The 16,047-nt window shown below is 44.4% G+C and overlaps 1 long non-coding RNA gene across 3 annotated transcripts; it reads right to left on the bottom strand.

Moving 5' to 3' along the window:
- Positions 1 to 3,480: 3,480 nt before the first annotated feature.
- Positions 3,481 to 15,392, bottom strand: LOC125946048 (uncharacterized). Of its 3 annotated transcripts, none has more exons than XR_007467353.1 (3): positions 13,763 to 14,150; positions 10,670 to 10,805; positions 3,481 to 4,214 (listed from the first exon to the last, which is right to left on the bottom strand). It is a non-coding gene; the product is annotated as an uncharacterized LOC125946048 (long non-coding RNA). The 3 variants fall into 3 exon arrangements; XR_007467352.1 differs by having other exon boundaries at positions 10,683 to 10,805; XR_007467354.1 differs by lacking the exon at positions 3,481 to 4,214 and adding an exon at positions 15,004 to 15,392 and having other exon boundaries at positions 10,585 to 10,805; positions 13,763 to 13,864.
- Positions 15,393 to 16,047: the final 655 nt, after the last annotated feature.

Genomic DNA, 16,047 nt, shown 5'->3' with positions numbered 1-16,047 from the left:
TCAGGAGAAGGTTCTTCACAGAGACATAATTAACACATCAGTGGCTGCAGCAAACAATGGAACGACAGTTCCACTGCAGTACTTTCAAGCTTCCTATGTTTGGGATATTCGGGCAGTATTAACTGCCGTCTTAAAATGCTATCCTTTAGAAAATCATCTTTTGATAAGCTGTCATTTTAACTCTTTTTAGCTTTTTAGTTTATGGAGGGTAGTGGCTTTCGAGGAGTATGGAGAAGCACGACGCTTACACGTTCGAGCATCCAAAACCATGTTCTCAATAGTATCTGAACCGGACTGGTGACTGGTAAAGCCCTCATGTTCGACATGAGTTGCGGGAGCTTTGGTGTCATCAGTACTGCGAGGCGAGGCCTCTGCCGATGGGTGTTGTTCTATATGCTCATCAGTAACTGTGATTCCATATTAAACACTTGGACTCGCAGTAATGCAAAAGTTCCGACACCTGAGAATTGGAAACTTGCCCAATGGTCTCTGAAAGGCTCGTTAATAAACTGTCAACGGCGTTTGCCATAGCTTTCTCTACAGCAGCAGCTACAATATCACCAAGAGATGCATCCATAGCTTTGGAGTGACGAGCAGCAGCTTCAGCATTAACCACGTGATTTCTCTAATTCAAGCGCACGAGCTTCACGACGCGAACGCCGTTTCTATTTGTAGTATTGTAAGAGTACCTAACAAATGGTAAGATTGAATCCCAGGTTTTGTGATCGGTGGAGACATACATGGCAAGCATGTTGGTCAGTGTACGATTCATGCGCTCAGTGAGTCCGTTTGTTTGCGGATGGTAAGGGGTCGAATGCCGGTAATGAGTTCCACAAAGACGTAGTAGTTCTGCAACAACGTCCGCAGTAAACTGCCGTCCACGATCACTAATCACAACGCGCGGAGCACCATGGCGGAGAATGACGGAGTACAGTAGTAATTATGAAACGTCTGCTGCTGTAGCCAAAGCGAGCGCTGCCTTCTCAGTGTACCGGGTGAACTATTCCACACACACGATAATCCAGCGACGACCGGAACTAGACTTGGGGAAGGGACCTGACAAGTCGACACCAACTTTTCAAATGGCGCGGTCGGCGGTTTAACTGGCTGCAAGGCACCTGCAGGAGGCTTCGTTGACTGCTTATGGCGTTCGCAAATGGCACAGCCGGAAACAAACTGCTTCACCGTCTTCCAGAGCTTGGGCCAATAGAAACGCTGGCGCAGTCGGTGAAGTGTCCGAGCAAAGCCAAGGGGGCCTGACGTGATGTGATCGTGCATGGCGTGAAGTATCATAGGCCTCAACGTCTGGGGTACCACGAGCAGAAGTGGAGCGCCTTCAGCAGAATAATTCTTCTTATACAATAACTCTTCCAACATAATGAAAGGTTAGCCGCGTGCAGATGACCGAGCGGCGTCAAGAATAGCTCGAATAGAAGGGTCATGCTGTTGCTCACGCTTGAAGGCGGTGGCATCAGGAAACTCTGCGGAGATGGCAAGGAGGTATTCATATAAGTCATCGTCCGTATCTCGCGTGCTTTCTGGCGGAAGGCGAGATAAACAGTCAGCGTTGGTGTGTCAGCGACAACTCTTGTAAAGTAATAGAAAAGTCGTATTCTTGAAGCCGTAATGACCACCGAGCTAATCGGCCAGATGGATCGCGTAGTCCAACCTACCAGCAAAGAGAATGGTGTTCTGTCACTATCGTGAAGTGGCGGCCGTACAAGTATGGTCGAAGCCTGTCGGTGGCGAAGACTACCGCGCGGCATTCTATTTCTGTTACGGTGTAATTCCGCTCAGCCTTGGTAAGAGTACGGCTTGCGTAGGCGACGAGTTGTTGGCGTCCGCTATGTATCTGCCCGAGTACCGCTCCAACACCCAGACCACTAGCATCGGTGTGAAGCTCAGTTGGGGCCTTTGGGTCAAAGTGGCGCAAAATTGGAGCTGAGGTGAGCAGAAATTTTAGTTGACTGAATGTCGACTCACATTCAGTCGACCATCTAAACGGTGAGTCCTTGTGAAGGATTGACGTGAGCGGGTGAGCCAGGCGTGCAAAATCTTTAATGAAACGGCGAAAGTACGAACATAGTCCCAGGAAGCTGCGGAGGTCTTTCACCCTTTCACCGTCTTCGGCTGGTTGAAGCCACGAACAGCCGCAAGCTTCTGGGGGTCTGGGCAGAGGCCTTCTTTGTCGACGAGGTAACCCAAAACAAGCGTTTGGCGTTCGCCCAAGTGTTACTTTTTGGAGTTTAGTATAAGTCCACCTCGCTGTATGCAGTCAAGCACAACTTCGAGTCGTTGGTTGTGCTCCTGAAATCTCTTGCCGTAAATGACAACGTCGTCTAGGTAACACATTCAGATTTCACGTCTGAATCGCTCGAATGTCGCCGGAGCATTGCACAAACCGAAAGGCATTACGTTAAACTCGAAGAGTCCGTCGGGCGTTACGAAGGCAGTCTTCTCCTTGTCTGGCTGGTGCATCGGTATTTGCCAGTAGCCTGAGCGCAGATCGACAGAGGAGAAGTACGAGGCAGAATGTAAACAGTCAATGGCGTCATCTATACGTGGCAGAGGATACACATCCTTCTTCGTTATTGCGTTTAGGCGTCTGTAGTCGACGCAGAATCGCCACGAATCCTCTTTCTTCTTGACCAATATGACTGCAGCCGCCGAGGGACTATTGGACTCATGAATGACGGCTTTCTGTAGCATGTCTGTAACTTGCTCGGCGATCACTTTGCGCTCGGCAGGAGAGACGCGGTACGGTTTCTGTCGTATTGGCGACGCTGTTCCAGTATTGATGCGGTCTTGTACCCGGGAGTGCGGTTGTGGCTGCAGACGCTCCTGAGCAAAGTCAGACACTGACGCATAGCGGGCAAGGAGCTCTTGGAGCGCTTGTTGGAGGGAAGAGGGGAGTAATTTATAATTCATGCTCCTAAATTTTGAAGAGTGGTCACTGAGTGGCGAGTTTGCGTCCAAAGAAATAACCACCGCACGAATGCTCGCAACACTATCTTCTTCAAAGCGTGCTACCTTCAGTCCAGCAGGCAAAACAACTGACTCGGAGGACACATTCACCGTCCAAACGTGAGCACAACCTTGTATGACTTCGATCAGAGACCGAGGGACAAGTCCATTCTTCTTTAGAGTGTTGACGTATTCAGCTTCAATTAATCCGCAGCAGGAACCAGTACGGACGCTCGACGAGGTCACAGGGATGAACATTGCCGTTTGCGCAGGCAAGAGTACATCAGTGGACTCGGAAAATACTTCTTGACGATCAGATGAAATGTCGTCTGGCGCGCGTGGTTTGGTATCACTGCTGAGTGAAATTTCACCAGCCCTGCAGTGTAATGTTGCTCCACACTCCCGTAAAAATCAATACCAAGAATTATATCATGCGTGGCGCGTGCTACCCTACTAAAAAATCCTATTTGATTTCAAACGGGTTTCATCAAATAGGATTATGGAACGGGACCCGTTTGAACCCATTTAGCCCAGACCTGTTTGTCCCCGTTTGAACCCATTTAGCCCAGACCTGTTTGTCCCCGTTTGAACCCATTTAGCCCAGACCTGTTTGTCCCCGTTTGAACCCATTTAGCCCAGACCTGTTTGCCCCCGTTTGAACCCATTTAGCCCAGACCTGTTTGTCCCCGTTTAGTCCACTCCCATTTGACCCTGTTCGAACCTACTTATTTCCCTATTTGAGCCAGGTTTCTTTAGACTGGTCCGATGTCACTTAACATAAGTCACTGAGATTTGAGATCAGCCTTGAACGAGTTTTGTGTGACCTATGAGTGCGCTTGACATGTATGACCTATAAGAGTATGCAACCTGAAAAAGATCGGTAGCTCATTTTCATATGTACTACAAGTATGCAAATGTAATTCTTGCAGGTGTACTGCATGCTTTATCATTTGTACTCATTTTACTGCAGTGTTGTGTTGCTGTAATGGTTTGTGCATAAAACAAATGTACAGCAAAGCGTAATTTTAAGTTGGAAAAACGTCGGGTGAAGAGGACTTGTAAAAGAAATACATAAGTATACTTTACGTGTGTTTTTATGTACACCCATTCAAACATTATTACTGAAGCGCTCTGATTTTAAGACGGGGCATGTCACACATCTGACAAGCATAGTTTATTCGAAATTCTATAATGGCACTCTGACAGAAAACCAGTGGAATGTGTTGCTTTGGTGAGAGCTTGCAGGGCACCTGAAAAAGTAAAGAAAAGCCAACAATTTCTTTTCACTTGTGCAACAGGTTCACACAAAGGCAAAAGCAGTTTTGCGTATGTTCACACAGATAAAAATGGGTAAGCATTTAGAATATAGGAGATACTAACAAATCTCATTCAAAGGTAACTGGTTTAAGGCAATATGGCTATGATTCTAAGCGAACATGCATTACTGTGGTAGAATAAACTGTCACAATTAGCGGGCCACTGAAACAAGTGTTATAATCAAAAAGACATCACTCATTCGGTTAATAGTAGTGAAGCAACAGAAGTAGTACAAGCATAAAATACACATTTAAAAAGCAGCATGGACACGTCACGCTAATAAATTACTTGGAAGCTACCTTTCTGCCAGCAAAGTAAATACCGTTGTGGAATAGTGGCTTTAGCATACGTGTTTGGCTGGTTTATCCCATACTGATAATTATGAGACTTAGATGGGCTAGTTGGTTGCTGGCTTGATGGAACATGTTATGATGGTGTTTGTAGTAAATTCTGCTTCTTTCTACGCCACGATCTCATTGGTAATCCGGACAGAGTGTTCCTCTGACCCCTGACAAAGTGCAATGAGCATGAGAAGGTACCGCCTCCTGCTTTTTAACTATATTGCACGAGAACACTATAATATGGTCGTGCGTCGTCCTGAAGGGAACATCACCTTAGACGACTCTTGCACAGGAGGGTGCTTGGTGCACCTGAGTACTTCTGCCGGTCTCACTGATTATTGTCCCTTAAAGGCACTAAAATGACGCGTGATGGATGCTCGCACGATATAGCTAGAAATGGGGGAGGCTGTACACCTGGCCTCCAAAACATGCATGTTCATGTGTATGCATAGAGTTGTCAGCTTGCTTATTTCCTGTGCTCTGTGTTTCTGTGTGGACCTGCGTGCTAGGCCATGCCACGGGCTGTGCCGAATGTTTGGTATGTTATTGGTACTTTCTTCATTAACAAGTTCAGGGCCACGATCTTGTAGCAATGCATTTTCTGATGCCGTTTCTAATAGTGCTTCGTCAGTTGTCATAGTGACACTGTGCCCATGTTGTCAGTATGGATTTGATGGAACATGTTATAACGGTGCATGTGAGGACGGGACATAGAAAGAGTGCACTGAGGACAATCGCCGAGCTTCAACTGAGGTTTACTGCAGCAGTTCCTGCACAGAAACATTGGACGAAACACCGCCATGGCGCACATTGTCAGCGCGATCATAACAGAAAGTCATCATGTCATACAGCACTACAAACGTTCTCATCTGCACAAGATTAAAGACACATTTGTACTACACGTTATACCCCATCATCAATTTACGCTCTTCAAACCCGCGAAATTCAAAACCTTTTCTTGCAAATATATGTCTTTTCTTTTTGATAAATTAAATGACGCGATGTTAATGCAACTTTCTCCATTCTTTTTTATATGAAATGCCCCAAACAATTCTCTCTCTCTTTGATCCTTAAAACTTCCAAGTATACAAGTGTCGTCGTACACTGGAGTGCAAATACACCTTTACAATGGTCAGCCAAGCGACCCCCCCGCTACAAAAGCCTGCACGGATGCTCGATGCTCCCTCAAATGGTCATTAACACATCTACCAGTTTGGCTGACATAACTGCCACAGGACAGCGGTATGTGGTAAACCACCTCCGTCTCGCAGCGTACGAAGCCCTTAACATGCTGTTCTGCACTCTTTTGTGAAGTGCGTGTACTGTTCCCAGCATAGCACATTCGTGCCAGTTTTTCCGAGCGGAGGAGACTATGGGATTATTGGAACTCAAAACTTGTTAAGAGACATCGCATTGAACAGTATCAGATCCGCGCTCGAATGGTGATGTGAGCATCAGAAAGCTCGGAGTGCAAACAACAAAGAGGCTCAAGCAGGCGGGTTTCCCTGGTGAAACAATCGCTTCTGTTGTTGAAAGCCTATTTGGTGAAGTAAGGTCTGGTGTGGGGAGCAGGGGAGCCGATAAAGAATGGTCAAGGAAGCCGTTAATGGTGCCTTATTTGCACAACCTCTCCCACCACTTGAAGAAAGTGGCCGGAAAGTGCGGCCTTCCCATAGTGTTCTCCGCTCAGAAAAACTGGGGTGAATTTGCCGTGCAGTGAACAGTGCACGCACTTCACATAAGTGTGCGAAACAGCATGCTAAGGGCTTCGTACGCTGCCAGACGGAGGTGGTTTACCACAACCTGCTCTCTTGTAGCAGGTGTTATGTCAGCCAAACTGGTAGATGTTTTAATGACCATTTGAGAGAGCATCGAGCATCCGTGCCGGCTTTCGTAGCAGGGGGTCACTCGGCTGACCATTGCAAAAGGTGTCCTTGCACTCCAGTGTACGACGACACTTGTATACTAGGAAGTTTTAAGGATCAAAAAGAGAGTGAATTGCTTGAGGCATTTCACATGAAAAAAGGAAGGAGAAGGTTGCATTAGCACCGCATCACTTAATTTGTCAAAAAGAGAAGAGATATATTTGCAAAAGGTTTCCAAGTTGGCGGGCTTGAAGAGCGTAACTTGATTGCATAACGTGTAGTACAAATGTGTCTTTGATCTTGCGCAGATCAGGATGTTCCATAGAGTTGTATGACATGACCATCTGTTGTGATCGTGACAACACAATGTGCGCCATGGCGGTATTTTGTCCAATGTTTCTGCGCAGAAACTGCTGCTTGTGTAATTTTTCTGCTGTAAACCTCAGCTGAAGTTCGGCGATTGTCCTCTGTGCATTCTTTCTGTGATCCGTTCTCACACAGCGGCGTTATACGATGTTCTATCAAACCCGTACTGATAACGTGGGCACAGTGTCACTATGACAACTGACGAAGCACGATTAGAAATTGCATCAGACAACGCATTGCTACAAGATCATGGCCCTGAACTTGTTAATGAAAAAAATACCAATAACGTGCCAAACATTCGGCGCAGCACACGGTATGGCCTAGCACGCAGATCCACACAGAAACACAGAACACAGGAGATGAGCAAGCTGACAACTCTATGCGTACACATGAGCATGTATGTTGTGGTGCTCAGGTGTACAGCCTCCCGCATTTTTATCCATATTGTGCGAGCGTCCACCCCGCATCATTTTAGCACCTCTAAGGCGCAATAATCAGCGAGACATGTAGAAGTACTCTCACGTGCACCAAGCACTATCCTGTGCAAAAGTCGTCTAATGCGATGTCCCATTCAGGATGATGCACAACCATATTATAGTGTTCTCATGTAATATAGTTAAAAAGCGGGAGGCCTTATCATGCTCATTGCATTTTGTCAGGGGTCAGAGAAACACTCTGCCCGGATTACCAATGAGATCTCTGCCGGTCGTGAACAGTGGATGGTGGATGACAAGAGTGGCATGGAATGAAGCAGAATTTGCTACAGACTTGCGATCTTGCAACTTTTGGAGATATCGCAGCTGCGTACAACGTATGGAAACCTTTGGGTGATAACATTTTCCCTACAGTGTTGCAGTCAAGATTTCGAGATACCCGGAGCACAGCACAGAAGCATTGCTAGATAAGAGGTCAAATATACATAAAGTCGATACCGAGCCACGAAAAAATTTTCAGCTTAACTGATATGTTCAGATATCAGAGTTTGAGTTAACAAGGGTTCAAGGGATACTCCGGAGTCCCGGGACTACTACAGCATGCCTCATAATCATATCGTGGTTTTAGCATGTGAAACTCAAGAATTCAATTTTTTTAGAGCAAACAGTATATGCATAAGACCAAATGATAATATAGAATATGCTGACAGCAGCTACATAAACAAAAATTTCATACTTTCAAGAAATTGTCAGATGGTCTGAGCAAAGATCTACTAATGCCAAAATTATGGCCATTAGTTATAAATGGCCTATTCTGCAATACCTTCCTTACATTTAACTCAAATTATATGTGCAGTGTACGCACATGGTGCTAACTACAGCTGAAAAAGATTGGCACTATTCCTTGAAGTAAGAAGTGCATGGTACTTTTTCACGCAATAGCAGCAGTTTGCCTTGCGATTGTTAGCCTATGTTAGCCTTAAAACTTCTTGACGTCCCTGTGCCCTGGACAGGTTCAATAGTCGCATTGCGCCTCCTTTCATCAGTTTTTGGCCACAAAGTCATGCAGATAAAAACATTACCCTGAGTTTGAACCTGTTAATGCATTCCGTTTCATAATAATGCAATTGTGGTCACTGAAAAAAAGAAGCTCAAGTTGCGGAGCAGAAACAGATTCCAGGGTTACACCATGGCAGCTACGCCACGTGGACCTTTTCTTTTACTTCAGAAGGAGCTGACTGCAGGCATGTTCCACGGTGAAGGTTACTCTCGCCAGGATATCGTGAAGTATCCTGCAGTGTTGAAGTTCAGTCCTTTGCACAAAATGGCAGTTTCAGGTTTAGTGGGCTTGCAGGAAGACAAGCTGAAGTTAACTTCTTGGTTTAAACAGGCTTTTTTTGTTTTAATATGTCAAGCTTTCTTGCGACAGTTTGCACAGGTGGTCCGTTAGCGTCGCTATGAAGTGGACATAGAGCTGCTCTAGTTGGCATCTTGCAAATGTGTCAGTTTTCAAGCCCTTGATTTTCTGCCAGCATTCTTGAACTCTTGCTATTAGTAATTTCTGCCCGGCTGGCCGAATTATCCGGAGGCTCCACACTGACGCTACTGATGTCTTAAAGTGCCAACTTTTCAGGACAAGGTTGTTAGCTTTGTAAGTCTGGTTGAAGGAAAGGTGGCACCTATAGATTTCTTATCGGGACACGAGTAAGACGAACCAATGTGCTTTGGCTAAAATGTGTTATCCATAACTTCTGTAGGAAAATTTTGTCAAAGCTTCAACGAAAATTAATCTAATCAGGTAACATAATGATGAAGATGTGGTCAATGACCAAGTTACTGCCAGCATGCTACCACTGAGAGCAATTTTCTCAACCCTTGACTAACTGCTATACACTATGGACAAGACGTAACCAAGATTCGCTGGCTTGTTTCAATAATGTCCAGAATAGGCACCTGTAAGTGCCACCTTTCCTACAACCACATTTGCAAAGCGAAGAACCTTATCCTAAAAAGTCTGCACTTGAAGACATAGATAGCGTCAGTGTGGGGCCTCAAGATAATTCGGCAAGCCGAGAAATTACTGACAGCACGATTACAAGTACACCAACAGAAAACCAAAGGCTTGGTAGACGATGCAATCTTCACAGCACTAACTACAGCAGGTCATTGTTCAGAAGTTCTTGAATGCACAACTCTATGCCAACTTCACACCAATGCTACCGAAGCACCCATGCAGACAGTTGGAAAAAAAAAGCTTGATGCCCCAAGAGAAATGCGCCCACTCAAACTATGGAAGTTATGTGTAACTTGTCTTCCTACAACTACAATGAACCTAAAGCTGCTGTTTTGCACAAGGGAACAAACACCAACACTGGTGCCTCACTCAACCCGAGTCACCTGCTCCGTGGAAGGTGCAGTCAGTCAGCTTCTTTGAGAAGATGAGGCCTACACCTGCACTATCAGTGAGCTGTACAAATTACAGAAGCACAGTCTACAAGCTTATGTGTCTTAGTGTGAGCAAGGAACCCGTATGGGCTCCAAAACCCATCGAACCATTTAATCTAACCCAACGAGCCAAGCTAGTTTCGTTCCAAGAAAAGTTGCAGCACGTAGGCTTTTCCTAGCATTCTTTCTCGGCCAAGAACAAGCTTGGCTTGTTGTGTAGGCACATAAATAATGAAAAGGCATGCATCACTACCGGTGAAAAAAATTGAATGCAAAAAAAGCATAGAGTACACAGGTGCAGTGTCTATCACATACCATTATTGTGCAGTAGATGCTACATTGGCTAAACAAGCCAAATGTATAAATGACAGGCTGCGTAACCACGCAAACTTGATGTGTGGGTCAGTTGGCATTAGTATTGCACTGCTCTCAGTGCAATGTGCACCCATATTTAAAAACCACTTGAATGTGGCAAAATATAAGGACCAGAGTGCTTCAGAAATATGTGAATCTTTCCTTATTCAAATGACGGGGAACCAGTGTGTTAGCTCCCTATCAATAGAATTATTAGACATTGAGACTGCTTATCATCACTGTAAAACAAATCGCGCTAGCCATGCCATGCGCCCTTTTTGTATTTGTGTGAGCAACATGCATTCAGATTGATCCATTCCACCCCTTTCGTCCTTGGCACCATATCACTGTGCCAGTAAAAACTGGACTTTTTCTTAGTGAAAGAGTGTTAGTTTAACACACAAACTAGCTCCATGGTAGTTTGTAATAAAGGAGTATAAGCATCTTCTGAAAACATGCCCATAAAGAACAGTGCTAAAAGAACTCTTTAAAAAAAGAACACGAGTGTATCTCTCATAAAGGCCAACTCTTGTGTCTTTTACTTGACATATTTTTCAATACCAATATTGAGGTGCAAGCTCACCATAGTATATTACCTTGCCAATGAAGCAAATCACAGTGGTGCTTGACTGTCGTGGGAACAACTCGGATGTGAAGATTGGCACCAATTCGCAGCATAGCATGTTCTGCTTACACTTCATCACCAGGCCCAGCCATACCTATAGCAGCATTAAAACAAGTGAGCTTAGTGCCATAAGAGAAACAATATAGAAAGTGACGCTATGAACAAAGCAACCTTCATTAGGCATAAACAGTAATAAAATGCAGACATTGTTCCCATAGCTAACTTGACTTTGAGCAAGATAGCATGCACAGTAAGAAAGATCTGATGTATAAGCCATCTACTTGAAGATTACTTGAAAGCCCCTTCTTGCCGCCCCCCCCTCCCCCTCATGCACGGATGGCTGTCTGGCTGAGTAAACCTGGTTTATCCCAGATATAGTGTAAGCAAGCGTTGTCACTTGGGGGGGCCAATCCTAATATTATTGCAGAACATGTATTCTTACAATGATGTTAATTTTTTGTAACGCTGGCCATCCTGCAACATTATAGCATCGATAAGGCTAATCGCATTACCCAATAAGGCTAACCAATAAGTGTCCCAAGAAGCATAACTCCGAATTTCTACTGGGAAGCATTCACTACATTTTGACAAATATGCTTCTATAGCTTCAACTCTATTTTCATCAACATAGTACAAGCTTCAAGCATCTGCACAAACTTAATGCAAAAGGGTGCCATTAGAAATACCACAATAGTTTTCTACCAATTCAGCCTTTAAAATAAACACTGGCAAGTTCTTTACTATGCCTAGAACAAATGAAGCTGTTCTGGAATTGAATAAGCCTTTTCCATACATGCGAAAATCACCACCAATATGACTTGCTTATGGGCATTTTGTAGACAAAAAACACCAAGCACAAGAGTTGAAGCTTGGGCAAGTCGGTAACTTCATTTTGGTGGTGCTCACGTGAGGGAAATAAGCGACAGACAGAGAGTGAAAGCGTGCTGTGCTCTATCGCTCTCTGTCTGACTGTGACTTCCTTGGTATGCGTGCACTGTGGATGTTCCTTATCTCTTTAGTATGTGTGCACAGTGAATACCATTGAAAGGAACATAGAGATGAGATAATGCTAGAATGAATACAATGAACAAGAAACGTGCCTTCTGATGCAGCACATCCTTATGCGACACAATTTTCTAGCAACATCCTAAGCCTGCTATTGCACTGAAAATGGCTTATTCGAGCTGCTGTACAAGACAAGTTTGCTTTTACAGAAGACTGATGACATTTGTTCAATTATTTCGACAAACTTGTGGTTATGCAGTAATGTGAAAAGGTGGCATCATTAAAAGCCACCTTAGTTCTTGTGTAAAAAAATTAAATTACATTATGGGGTTTTACATGCCAGAACCACAGTCTGATCATGAAGCACGCCGTAGTGAGGGACTCCGGAATAATTTGGACCACCTGGGGTTCTTTAACGTGCGCCTAAATCCAAGTGCACAGGTGTTTTCGCATTTCACCCCCTTGGAAAGGCAGCCGCCATGGTCACGATTTCATCCCGAGACCTCGTGCTTAGAAGCTCAACGCCATAGCCACTAAGCAACCATGGCAGGTATGCAAAAAAAAAGAAAGCATACAGTCAACTCCACAGATCAGGCTAGGTATAAATAAGCAACAGTCAACAAGCTGAACCTTTGCATGATTGCTTTGCATAATGGTTCAGGGTAAAAACAATTGCCGAAACATTCCAGGTGCACTCAACACGATTTGGAGAAGACAGCATATGAGAGTTAAAAATGTTGAAAGGAAAATGTTTAGAGTAGTGCTTTGCTGCTGCAATGGTTTTTGTCAGTGCGCCAGTGAGCACAGTACGACTGAGGCAGCTGCTGAAAATAATAGATCCTCTTTATGGCTTTTTAGGGACTGATTTGCATGGTTTGTTGCATGCCTCAGGAATTTGCTTATTTATTTATAAACATACCTCATAGGCTCCAGTTGGAGTATTGCATGAGGTGGTAGGAAAAAAATTTCTGAACTAAAAAGGAGAACATTCAACAAAAGAACTCAAACAAAACAAGAAAAAACATAGTCTCTCACAATGTGGCTGCAAATCGGGCAGCTAGGTTATAAAAACAAAGCAATTAGAAACAGTTTCATACTGGTAGTGCTTTAGGAGACAGAATGTTAAATTCTGAGCTTCGAACACTTTAAGCCACCTTTTGTGGCCTTTTGGTCTGAGGTCCCTTCTCTCTAGTATTATGGGAATCAATAACCCCGCTCCCGCCAAATTTTTTAAAAATGCCGTACACAATTAGGTCAACTTACAGAAATATAATTAAGAACACAGAATTTGCGCATGCACATATGTTAGAAGAGAGAGAAACAGCAGTCTACAAGAATGCGTAATAACAAAGGTAACCAAAGCCCTGCGGCTTTTGTTGGGCAAATCATAGCAAGACATGAAAGGATATGCATGCCTCACAAGATGGTCCCTAAAGAAATTGCCACAATGCAGTCAGTAGGGAGCACCATGAATTTCTACAATAGCCTCCAATTACATTTAACTCAGAGGAGGCTACTTAAATGAACTGATTAAACTGAAGGTAGGCCATATTCAAAATATGCAATTCAAGTAGACCGAAACAGCAAGTTATGAATATAGCATATTCATAGCAACAGTGCTGTACATTATGTCATACATGCCAACCTGTGAACTTTATATTTTGTAAAAATTCTGCAGACAAAAATTTTTTATTGGCGAGATAGCACACATTTTTTTAAAGCTTCCTCTCAGCACCCACACTGTTGCATTGATACACACATAACTAACCATTATTTAACAGCACACAAAGCAGCAGCGAACTGAAACACCAGAACTTACAACACTGGTTTATATCACCAGAGCACATTTTCAGTGTTCTTGCTGCTGCCGATTTAGCCTGTTTAAGAAATTTATCTGAACAAACTGGCCTAACGCAAGTGCCCCCTCTGGTATGCTCGTTAGAGATCTTCACGAAAAATACGAAAAATTCAGGAGAGTTGACAGGTATGAATTATACCAACAAAACCTACAGCTTGTGTAAGTGGCAGGGACCATTTTGTACACACCTTGTCGCAGCATGCAGATCAGATGCTTTGCCGTGATGTTCCGGCTGCAGAAATGTCTTAGGTTCCTATGCGGTGCCTCTGGTTCACGAAATCTTGACATCCCTAAACAATAAGAAATGTTCCAATTTACTGTAATCCCTGCTGAAACTGCAAGCTTGCAAGTTAACAAGATCATGTTACATTCTGAAAAGTCTCATACAACCAAACTACACGAAGCTGCATCTGGTTGTGCAAACATCTGATTGTTACATCACAAGCGGTTATTTAACTGAAATGAAACTGCAGCAAACATAAATCTATCAAAAGCTTCACACAAACGCACATCTGTAGGAAGTTAAATGTGAATTGTACTACGAAGAAAATTCCTTAGCACATGAAGTGTTCCAAAATCGAATTTCTTTATGCGGTGGAACAAAGTATTGTCTCGAAGGACGATGCACTGGAAATTACCCCAAGAACAAACGCTCTATTTTTCAGCAGAAAAAATAATTCGATGAAAAAGAAACACGGCTGTTGTAATCTCGGCTTCTCTGAAATAAACATTTACAAGCACACGAAAACACACAGGACACCCAACACAAGAAATACAGCCTGTCTGGCGACACTATATGTGGTAGAATTCGCGTACAAGCTAAAATCTGGCCATGCGTCAGACACAACAATCTAGTACCATCTCGCGCAGCCGTTAGCTGACGTACAGCCTCCCGCATTTTTAACTATATCGCACCAGCATACTATGAAATGGGTGTGCGTCGTCCTGAGAATAGCAGCTTAGCAGGTGACGCTTGCGCTGGAGAGTGATTTATGCGCCTCTGCTTACTTTTGTCGGTCTCGCTAAGTATCGCCGTTGAAGGCTCTAAAATGGCCCATGATCGACGCTCGCGCAATATAGTTACAAATGCGGAAGGCTGTACTTCTAGAAATACCTATACAGAAATTACGTACACAAGCAGTAACTTTCCCTGCTTGATTTTTTTCTTTACCATTCAGGTCAATTAAGCAATCACCGTTAGCATACGTTATAGCAGAAAGTAAATACATGATAAAGCTCCTGGCAACGTCCAATACGTTTCAGGACATTTTTTGTGAGACTGTTCGCCAAATGTGCACTGCGACATGAACGAACATTCGAAAAACACATTTATCATTGTGGTCGCTTTACTAATCATCTCGTGATCCGTATAACAATTCACACTTCACGAACCATTGACTACAAAACTGCGCGCAAGCGCCGGACTTACCTTTCTAGGCGTAGTCGGCAAACGCTCCTTCATGTCAGGTCGCGGCGTCTACTGCACTACGATCCTTCCGACGTAAAAACTGTTGAATTGCGGATGAACTACAGCACGTAATAGCTCAACAAATTGTTCCGTGCACTGTGATCCGATGCGATATTATCAGAGGCCGGGAACAAAGAAAGCGCAAGCGGGCCATAACTACGATAATCGACATCGGCGAACCACGCGAAAGGTACTGCGAGCTTCGTTACGCGGTCCCAGGGGTTAGGTGATCATCAAAGCACACAAGGGGCACGACATTTTCTCTCGGCACAGCGTACACACGATTAAACATCCACATCGACCTGCCTCAATGCAGCGCGCACACACAGCAACAAGCAGCAACAGCACGGTCATGCTGCCCCTGGGGCAGTGGCAGCGCCTCCTGGGGGCACCGAAAGCGACCATGCTTTCGTGCTTTTGCCCACTTTCGGCCCTTTGGTGACCGCATGTATCGTGACGGCGTAGTATGTGGTAGTTTGTATGGGTGTTCTGTGGTACTATTTCGATATTATGCATCTTATACGGCTCCTTTCAATAGTGAGGACAGCAATCGCCAGATCTGCGGTGCTGCGTGGCCGAGTGGTTACGACGCTTGCCGTGGGATCTGCGGTACGCGGGTTCAAATCCCGCTTTGGCTTATTTTTTTTTCTTATTTATTAACCTTTTCTTTCTTTTTTTTTTCTCTGTGTTTGGCAGCGCCGTTGGTTGTGCCCCGGCGCCGACGCGAAGCGGCTGTCGTTGGGGTGTTGCGGAGCGCTCGCTCGTGTGTACCAATTTCAAATCGAATTTTACCGTAAATAGTTCAAGCATTAAATCGAGCATGACAGCTACAAGTAGACCTTTTTGGTGCAAGTGGGACCACTATGAGCCAGTTTAACTGGTTTAACTACCAAACGGGTCCCCTGTTTAGACCCATTTCTGTGTCGGAGTTTCCTGTTAAAACCTGCCTGCGGGCCAAATAGGCCCCTGTTTGGTGCCAGTGCCCAGTATGAACCTGTTTGTTCG

The sequence above is a fragment of the Dermacentor silvarum genome, chromosome 5, assembly GCF_013339745.2.
Source record: "Dermacentor silvarum isolate Dsil-2018 chromosome 5, BIME_Dsil_1.4, whole genome shotgun sequence".
NCBI lineage: Eukaryota > Metazoa > Arthropoda > Arachnida > Ixodida > Ixodidae > Dermacentor > Dermacentor silvarum.
The sequence above is the reverse complement of the archived record's forward strand: the minus strand, read 5'-3'. Positions and strand labels throughout refer to the sequence as shown.